At 40.2% G+C, this 9,984-nt stretch overlaps 1 non-coding gene across 1 annotated transcript; it reads right to left on the reverse strand.

Moving 5' to 3' along the window:
• Nucleotides 1-1,044: 1,044 nt before the first annotated feature.
• Nucleotides 1,045-1,151, reverse strand: LOC112403705 (U6 spliceosomal RNA). Its single transcript, XR_003003959.1, has one exon. It is a non-coding gene; the product is annotated as a U6 spliceosomal RNA (small nuclear RNA).
• Between the last annotated feature and the right edge of the window lie 8,833 nt (nucleotides 1,152-9,984).

A 9,984-nucleotide genomic window follows, 5' to 3' on the forward strand; every position in this document is an offset into this window, starting at 1 on the left:
GACTTACTTCACTCTGTATGACAGTCTCTAGGTCCATCCACATCTCTACAAATGACCCAATTTCATTCCTTTTTATGGTTAATACTCCATTGTATATATGTACCACATCTTCTTTATCCATTCCTCTGTTGATGGACATTTAGGTTATTTCCATGTCCTGGCTATTGTAAATAGTGCTGCAATGAATATTGGGGTGCATGTGTCTTTCTGAATTATGATTTTCTCTGGGTATATGCCCAGTAGTGGGATTGCTGGGTCGTATGTTAGTTCTGTTTTTAGTTCTTTATGGAACCTCCATACTGTTCTCCACAGTGGCTGTATCAATTTACATTCCCACCAACAGTGCAAGAGGGTTCCCTTTTCTCCACACCCTCTCCAGCATTTATTGTTTGTAGATTTTTTATGATGGCCATTCTGACCAGTGTAAAGTGATACCTCATTGTAGTTTTGATTTGCATTTCTCTAATAATTAGTGATGTTAAGCATTTTTTTCATGTGTTTATTGGCCATCTGTATATCTTCTTTGGAGAAATGTCTATTTAGGTCTTCTGCCCATTTTTTGATTGGGTTGTTTGTGTTTTTGATATTGAGCTGCATGAGCTGTTTGTATATTTTGGAGATTAATCCTTTGTCAGTTGCTTCATTTGCAAATATTTTCTCCCATTCTGGGGTTGTCTTTTCATCTCATTTATGGTTTCCTTTACTGTGCAAAAGCTTTTAAGTTTCATTAGGTCCCATTCGTTAATTTTTGTTTTTATTTTCATTACTCTAGGAAGTGGGTCAAAAAAGATCCTGCTGCGATTTATGTCAAAGAGTGTTCTTCCTACGTTTTCCTCTAAGAATTTTATAGTGTCTGGCCTTACATTCAGGTCTTTAATCCGTTTTGAGTTTATTTCTGTGTATGGTATTGGGGAGTGTTCTAATTTCATTCTTTTACATGTAGCTGTCCAGTTTTCCCAGCACAACTTATTGAAGAGACTGTCTTTTCTTCATTGTATATTCTTACCTCCTTTGTCATAGATTAGGTGAACATATGTGCGTGGGAAAAATATGGAATGCTTCATGAATTTGCATGTCATCCTTGTTTAGGGGCCATGCTAATCTTCTCTGTATCGTTCCAATTTTAGTATATGTGCTGCCAAAGGGAGCACAGAAATGATTTCTTAAACATGACACAGGGCTTCCCTGGTGGTGCAGTGGTTAAGAATCCGCCTGCCAATGCAGGGGACACAGGTTTGAGCCTTGGTCTGGGAAGATCACACACGCCACAGAGCAACTAAGCCTGTGTGCCACATTACTGAGCTTGTGCTCTAGAGCCCACGAGCCACAACTACTGAGCTCACGTGCCACAACTACTGAAGCCCGCATGCCTAGAGCCCGAGCTCCGCAACAAGAGAGGTCACTGCAGTGAGAAGCCTGCGCACCACAACCAAGAGTAGCCCTCACTCGCCCGCGTGCAGCAACAAAGACCCAATGCAGCCAAAAATAAATAAATAAAATAAATTTTTAAAAAATGATGCAAAAGGCACTAACTAAAAGGAGAAGATCAATAAAGTTGATATCATTAAAATTAAGTTCCCTTCATTGACATACATTATTAAGATAGTAAAAAGCAACCATAGGGCAGGAGAACATATTTCCAACAATTTTAACCAAACTATTCAGAATACATAGATCATTGTTACAAATGACTAAAAAAAAACCCCAAAAGCAATGCTGCCAATTCAATAGAAAAATGGGCAAGAGAATCCACTAATGAGGAAATCCACATTACCAATGTACATTTAAAATGGCGTCCAACCTCATTGGGAAGCAGAAAAAGCACATCAAAACCTCAATGAGAAACCATTGCTTACCCACTAGATTGGAGAAAATTTAAAAGTAGGACAATTCCAAGGCAAAAACATGGAGCAATAAGAACTTTCAAAAACTGGTGGCAGTAAACACTGATCCAGTCATTTTGGAAAATGCTTTGGCACTATCCAGTAATGTGCAGTTGTGCATATCCAGAAATTCCTCTCTCAGAGATATGTTCTATTTTTGAAATGCATACTTATGTGCACTACCGTACACTTGACAGGAATGTGCAATGTTGCGTACAATAGCCTCAAATGGGATCCTGCCAAACATCCATCTACAGTAAAATGAATAGACAAACGGTTTATTCATGTAATGGAATAACATTCAGTAGTGAAAAATTTAAAACTACAGCTGTGTGCAACATAACGTCAACAAAAGAAACAAGACAAAAACAGATAAAGTAACCCACATTGATTAGGGGTTCCTGCTTCTGTCGCAAAGCTATGAAACAAAGCAGGGACACATTAACCTAACAGTCAGGAGAGTGGCTACCCCAGGGGAGGCAAGAGTCTGAGATGAGCAAGGAACATGGTGGGGAAGTTACTTATCCTCCTGATTTGGTCCCGAACAAGGATCCTTCTGCCCAGTGTCATCTGAGCCAATAGAATGGGACCAAGCAAAAGAAAGTTTTCTGTTTTTTATTTTTATTTATTTATTTACTTTTTGGCTGTGCTGGGTTCTCGTTTGCTGCGCCAGGGCTTTCACCAGTTGTAGTGAGCAGAGGCCGCTCCTTATCGAGGTGCGCGGGCCTCTTACTAGCGGGCCTCTACTTGTTCCAGAGCACAGGCTCCAGACGCGTAAGTTCAGTAATTGTGGTTGTTTTATGATATGGGAGAATCTCCCCAGACCAGGGCTCGAAGCAGCGTTTCCTGCATTGGAAAGCAGATTTTCAACCACTGCGCCACCAGGGACGCCTGGAAAGTTTTATTCTTTGATGAAAGAATGGAGAGAGGCAAGATCATCCTGTAGAGTACCGGCTCTCCCTGGCTGCCCGGAGGTAGGGCTGCTTTACAGGGTTTTCTTCAGCGGGGAGGGGGTGGAGTTCTCTTGGGGGCGGAGTTCTCTCAGGGGCGGATTTCTCCCAGGGCTGGCAGAGCCGCTTGCGGCTTTAGATCACGGTGCCGGGTGCAGAGACGCTGCAGACGGGCTGCCGCCGCCATCTTGACTTGCTGTGTCGTTCGTGGAGCTTCTGCCCTGTGTCCCACGAAGCTGAGGTGTCGGCGCAGCTGTTTGTGCACTAGATCTCTGGTCTGAAGTGCTGGGTGCCAGGTCTCTTCACACGGCCCCCTATGAGCAACTGAAACTAGACTACGCACAGAGGAAAAGAAAAATGAAAGGTTAGACTTTTTAAATTACGCAGATTCTATTTTCATTTCCCGGGAATAGTCAACGGGCTTTGCCAGTGATAGCAGCATTCTCTGATGCTGATGATGTTCACTATCTTGACCTTGATGAGTGTTACACAGGGATCCACTGTACTATAATTTGTTAAACTGTGTAGTTTGTTATAACTTGTTAAACTGTACACAATATTTTATACACTTTTCTTCATGTCATATTTCATAATTTAGAAATGTTTAAGCATATGCAGGGTACAGAGGGAATAATACAAAGAAAGGAGTCATTTCTATGGGAGGGAGGAAGTAGGAAAGGCTTCTTAAGAGGTTTCCGGTGAGCTAAGTTGGGTAGTGGCTCAAGGAGTAGGAGCGTACCGTCAGACTTTGATTCCTGTCACAAATGCTTACTTGTGTGTTAGTGTCCAGACTGGGAAGACTGTTTCAACTTGGCTCTTCCTGGGGGTGCAGGTGGGAATGGAAAGATGCTGGCGATGAATACACTGGGCTAAAAAAAAAAAAGCAACCAATTTAAGGTGCATAGGCTACAGATAGAATATAGTTAAGTGTTGTCCTGGGCAGTATGGTTTAGTTGTATGACATTACTGGTTCATTTATTCAGTAATTAATCCATTCATTCAACAAATATTTTCTGAGCATCTGCTCTGTGCTGTGTATTACTCAAGATCCTGGGGATACAGTGGTGTATGAGACTAATGTGTTTTCATTGACCATGATTAGCATGGGATTATTATAGGCATCTGCTTATTTTCCAGAGTAGGTTGAGTGATTTGGGATCCTACGGTCACTGCAGAATAGACGTTTGCTTCTGGATCTCCTCCAAAATAGCCCAAATCAAATGTATTCCTTGATGTAAGGTCCATGAGATTATGTGGGTTTTCCTCAGCGTCACCCATGGCATCTGGGTCTTTACCTTGTCCCAGATTTGCACCCACAGAGCTCAGTGGGTTATAATTTGGAGACTTGGCCAATTCTTTTAGTTTAGAGAAATAAGACAGTATTTATCTGTGTAAGTACTTAGGTGTCTCCACCATTTCTGATTCCTTGAGATTTTAACTTTACCTTCAGCAGAGCTCATTGAGCCCACAGTAGAGGGAAAAAAGTGTTTGTAACGGTTTTCTTTATACGAGACAATTTTAAAAAATAGTGAAAGGCAAAATGAAACTAATCCTAAGAAGATCTCTGAAATAACTACTGTTTCAAACTGTAGACTTGGGGTTACTTTTTATTCCAGAAGTTGAAAAGTATTTGAATTGTTTGTTTCTCAGGAAATTTTACCCTCTAATAATATAAAATTTATTGCATGGTGAATTTCACTGAATAGGCCTGAAGAAGATCCTAAGATGGAATTCTTGAAGAGAAGTTATTTTTTCACGTTTAGTTTACAATGTATATATATAATGCTTGATGTTTCTTTATTTCATATTTCAATGATATGCATTAATTTTTTGTTTTTAGTTTGGATAACTTTGGCTTTTATCTGATCAAAAGACTTGTTATCATGCTGACCTTTCCAGCATTTGATTGACAACTGATTCCTTCAGAGTCTCATGGGATATATGTTTCCCAAAGTTTACAAATGCTTTTATTTAATAAGACCCCCCAAAAATGGTAATTTCTGAGTAATTTGTCCTGCTATAACTCTTTTCTCTTAGCATTCTTTAAAAAAAAAAGATCTTTTCCCAAAACTACTTCGGAGACATTATAAACATACTAGCTAATTCAACAAACATTTACTGAGTGCCTGCTACATTCCAGACACAATGCTAGTTTTTCAGTTAAGACAAAACAAGTAGGCTGCAACACCTGTCCACAGGACTTCACAATTAGTTGAGGATTGAGAGATATAAATTGTCAACAAAGATACAGTGTGATAAATGTGATAATCAAGGTTAGAATAGAACGCTAAGTAAGAAAATAGGGAAAGATATTTAGTTGATATCGGAAGCAAAAATGAAGGCGTTTCTAGGTGAAAGTGACCTGAGCTGAGATCTGAAGAAGGAGTAGTGCTGGGTGATTAAGGTAAAGATGTTAAGCTGGACAGTGACCTAGGCAGAAGGAACAAAAGGCGTAAGACACAGGGTGTGAGAGAATGTGGTAAAGTTAGAACTGCAAGTGGCTTAGTGTGGCTGAAGAGTAGGTTGTGAAGTAAGTGGACAGAGAGTGAGATGAAGAGGCTGGTAGGATCCAGGTAATCCAGGTAATTAAAGGCTTTATGTGTCATTCTAAGGGGTATCAACCTTATCCTGAATGTAGTGGGATGCACTGAACAATTTTAAGTAGAGGAGTGAGAAAATATTTGTATTTTAGACTAATCTTTCTGGTGGTAGTTTGGAGAACAGATAGTAAGGTGAAAGCCTGGTGTTTGGGGATGAGGCCATCTGACCAGAGGCAAAGTTAAAGCACTAAACTGAAGCAAACAAATAACTTAGAACTGAAGAGTCAGTTTGGTTCCAAACACCTATGTAATTCAGATTTTTCTCTGACAGATTTCCAGATTATTGCCAGCTCACTTTACCTGAGTTGTTACATATCTATATAAAGGTAGTAGATAATTAAGCAGAGTTTGTGTGAATGAAGCAACATCTATTCCTTCTTTGAACAAGGAACAAGATTTCAAGGAAAAGAATCTATAATGCTTTAACAATGATGTGAGATATAATAAGAAAAATACAGTGTCAAGAAAGGCCTGACTTAAATTACTATCAATAAGCCAAGGTGAGGTCTAATGACAGCCTTAACATTGTTTCAACAGCCGCCAGTATTTGAAGCTAGTGATTTGTTTATATTTGTCCAAGAGATAGGTTAATGGCAATTTTGTAGATGGTGGCAGGCGTCCTAATCAGTCTTCCAGCAGGACAAAACCATCATTTAATCATGTCACTGGCTCAGGATTGATATAGGGAGAGTGAGAAGTTAAGTGAGTCTTCAGAACACTCTATCCATTCAAAAAGGGGACTTCAAAAAAAGATTCAAGGAGAAGAATTCATGTGTACCTTCAGCTTTAGATACATTGGTATATTGAAAAAGTAGAAAAGAGAATGTGGAACAGACCTCCAGTGACAAATTCTGCTCTTTCCCCTACTTGAGAACCATTAACACAAAATTTCATGGTGGTAGCTTAGGTTGAGAGACCTAAACACGTGCATGTTCTAAATGGGTGTTCCTTTTTTTAATTTTTTATAAATTTATTTATTTTATTTTTGGTTGCGTTGGGTCTTCATTGCTGCGCACGGGCTTTCTCTAGTTGCAGTGAGCGGGGGCTGCTCTTTGCTGTGGTGCACGGGCTTCTCATTGTGGTGGCTTCTCTTGTTGCAGAGCATGGGCTATAGGTGCACAGGCTTCAATAGTTGTGTCACGTGGGCTCAGTAGTTATGGCACATGGGCTCAGTTCCTCCGCGGCATGTGAGATCTTCCCAGACCAGGGCTCGAACCCGTGTCCCCTGCATTGGCAGGTGGATTCTTAACCACTGTATCACCAGAGAAGCCCCTAAATGGGTGTTCTAATATGATATTTTCCCATCATAAAACATACCAGCATTATTTGTAAAAGCCTAGAGACCACGAATCCATGTCCAAGCCCTGTCTGTGTTGTCCAGCTCATCTGGTTAAATCTGGAAAGAACTAAATGTGCAATTCTTACTTTGAACAAACACTTGACATTGCTATCAGATAAAATTACAAGCTAGAATTCTATGAAAAGTCACATTGTAATTAAGTTGTTCTAATTGAATACATTATTTTTTTAATAGTTACCCATGCCTTCAGTTTGTTAGTAAACATTATCTAATAAAATACTCTATTGTTTAGGAAAGTTTGCGTAAAAGGGAAATTGTTTGGGGAAAAGAGTAAGCAGTGAATAGAATCTGAAAAGAAATGTCTCATAGCAGCCAAGCAATTATGTTCCTTCACAGAATAAGTGCTTAGTATCAATTTTGTGCATGTAGAGGGCATCTCTAGTGATTCAGAAGAGAGAAGCAGTTCTTGGTGCTTTCCAGTTCCTAATAAAATCACTGCATTGAAAAGATTAATGAACATACAGTTGTATGTTTAAAGAATAAGATGATTTTGTTTCCACTACCGTTCATGAGATGATGAGTGAATAGGTTGATACTTCAGCTGCTCTGGTTTCTGGTGTTAGGAAGACTACCCTACAGTCAGTTTCACCACATTCTGCTTGATTGGCCTTTTGGGAAGGGCGATAGGCCAATCCTTGATTATAATGATTTGCTCCCTGAATTTACGTATCCAAAAAAGTACTTAGCTCCTAAGAGAGTGGTCTCTACTTCCATCCAAGGGGTCAGAGGACCTCACACAAACAAAAATCAGGATATGTGTTTTGAGAAGTAAGGAAGAACTTAGTATTATAAATAAGAGTTGCTATATATTAGTTATGTATTGCGATGTAACAAGTTACTCCAAAACGTAATGGCTTACAAAAACAACCATTTATTATCACACGTTTTCTGTGGGTTAGGAATCTGGTGTGGCTTAGCTGAGTGCCTCTGCTTCCGGGTCTCTCACAAGGCTGAAATCAAGGTGGCCAGCATTGCAGTTATCTCAAGGGTCAATCAGGCATGGATCTCCCAAGCTCACTCAAGTGGTTGATGGCTCAACTCGGTTCCTCGTTGGGTGTTGGATGGAAGGCCTGAGTTCCTTGCCAAAGGAGACTCTCCATAGGACAGCTCACACCATGGTCACTGGCTTTCTTCAGAGTGAATGTGCAGGATTGGGAGGGAGGGAGGGCAGCCCAAGATGGAAGACACAATCTCTTTGTAACCTCATCCCAGAATTGACGTCCCGTTACTTGTGCTGTAGCCTCCTTGTTAGAAACCAGTCACTAGGTCCAGCCCACACAAGGGGAGAGGCATTCACAGGGCATGAATACTAGGAGGCAGGGATCATTGGGGCCATCTCAGAGGCTGCCAACTGCAAACTGGGAAAACCTGGCAAGAGTAGTTCTTCTTTAAGACCCCTCTTAGTCAACTTCCTGCAACCAAGATTCTTAATATTCTTTCTTCTTTGGGATCCCTGTCTCAAATCTCCCAGTTTCTTCGCTTTTCATGAATTTTTTTCCTGGAACAGTTTTTGAGGTTGCTCTGTAAAGCCATTAGCAGTGGCCTAGAATTAGACTGCTGGTGTGATCTCAGAGACGGGTATACTAGCTATAGCGTGTGTTCTCTTGACCTACCAATTTTGGGGATTAAAAAAACTTTAGACCCACCTTAGAGTATTTACATATTTATTATCGTTTTTAAATGTAGGAGGTGTGGAATCTGGTTAAAACCCCAGGCCAGAGAATTTGGAAGATTGAACCTCTGGCTTTGTTTGACTTCTAGGCAAAACTCATTGTCCTTCGGCTGCACATTCCCATTGTTCTTAAAACCTGCTGTATGGGAGGATGGCGCCTGAAGAGGGAAAATGTCTTGGCCTTGCCACCACCCAGGCTGTTATATCTTTCTGATAAATATCAGGCTGCAGTCACTTGTGAACGTTTCCCTCATTAGGTTTGGATAATTAATTGCTGAGTCTTGCTGCTTTCTTTTGAGAAAGGGGCAGTATATAAAATATATTTTGTAAATAAAAATATGTCTGCTGCATCTGATGTAAGACTAAATGCTCAGTTTCAGGACTGCAGTTTGGCAGTGTGTTTTAAATTTGTCTACTCCCTTATGAACAGAGTAAGGTCAACAGTTTAATCAGTTCAGTATTTATCAAGCACCAAGTGCTGCCAGACATGGTGCCAGGGCCCGGGAATATGAGGATGAGTCATACACATTCCTGCCCTTGCGGAGTTCTCAGTCTGTTGGGAGGAACAATCAGGTAAACCAATAATAACAAAATAATGTGATAACAATAGAGCTGCCTACGGAGTTCAGAGAGGGCCCTGAGAAGCGGGTGTCTAACTCTGCCTGGGAATTTGTATTCTACAGCATCCCTTAGAATACAAACCTCAGAAGGTCTGATGTGTTCGGGAGGAGAAGCATGTATGCTTGTAGGCTGTGCAGTGTTTTTTCAGCTGCTCTATCCCCAGAGGGAAAAGAGCATTACGTCTTCACTGAATTTTAAAGTTTTTTTTATAATTACTAAATTATTATCTTTAGAAAGTAGAAAATAGTTTAATTTTACCAATGTAATTCTCTTTGAAACCAACTTTGAAATGTCAAATGTCAGATTGATTCATTCTCCTAATAAACTATTTAGCCAGGAAGTCCTTTCACCAGGAAATGCTTTGTTTACATCTCTGAAGGTGGTCCTAAAAGAGTAGAGGGTATGTATTAGGAATACTTTGTACTTAGCAGCATGTACAGTGATGTCAACTTACTCACAATGTAAAACATTCATTTATGCCTATAAAGTTGTTTTAACTTTAATGAAAAATACCAGCAATACTAGTGTATTAGTTTTCTAGGGCTGCCATACAAAGTACCACAAACTGTGTGGCTTAAAACAAGGTATCAGCAGAGCCATGCTTCTCAGGCATGCTCGGAAGATTCTAGGGGAGAATCCTTCCTTGCCTCTTCCAGTTTCTGGGGGCCCTGGATGTTTCTTGGTTTGTAGTAGCATCACTCTAATCTCTGCCTTGGTCTTTTCATGGCCTTTTCCCCTGTGTCTCTCTGATTCTCTCCTCTTGTTATAAAGACACTAGTCATTGGATGTAGGGCTCACTCTAAACCCACAGCATGATTTCATCTTAAGGTCATTAACTAATTTTATGTCTGCAAAGACTTTATTTCAAAATAAGTTCACATTTTAGATTCTGGGTGGA

Source organism: Neophocaena asiaeorientalis, unplaced genomic scaffold, assembly GCF_003031525.2.
Source record: "Neophocaena asiaeorientalis asiaeorientalis breed wild unplaced genomic scaffold, Neophocaena_asiaeorientalis_V1.1 scaffold147, whole genome shotgun sequence".
Classification (NCBI taxonomy): Eukaryota; Metazoa; Chordata; class Mammalia; order Artiodactyla; family Phocoenidae; genus Neophocaena; species Neophocaena asiaeorientalis.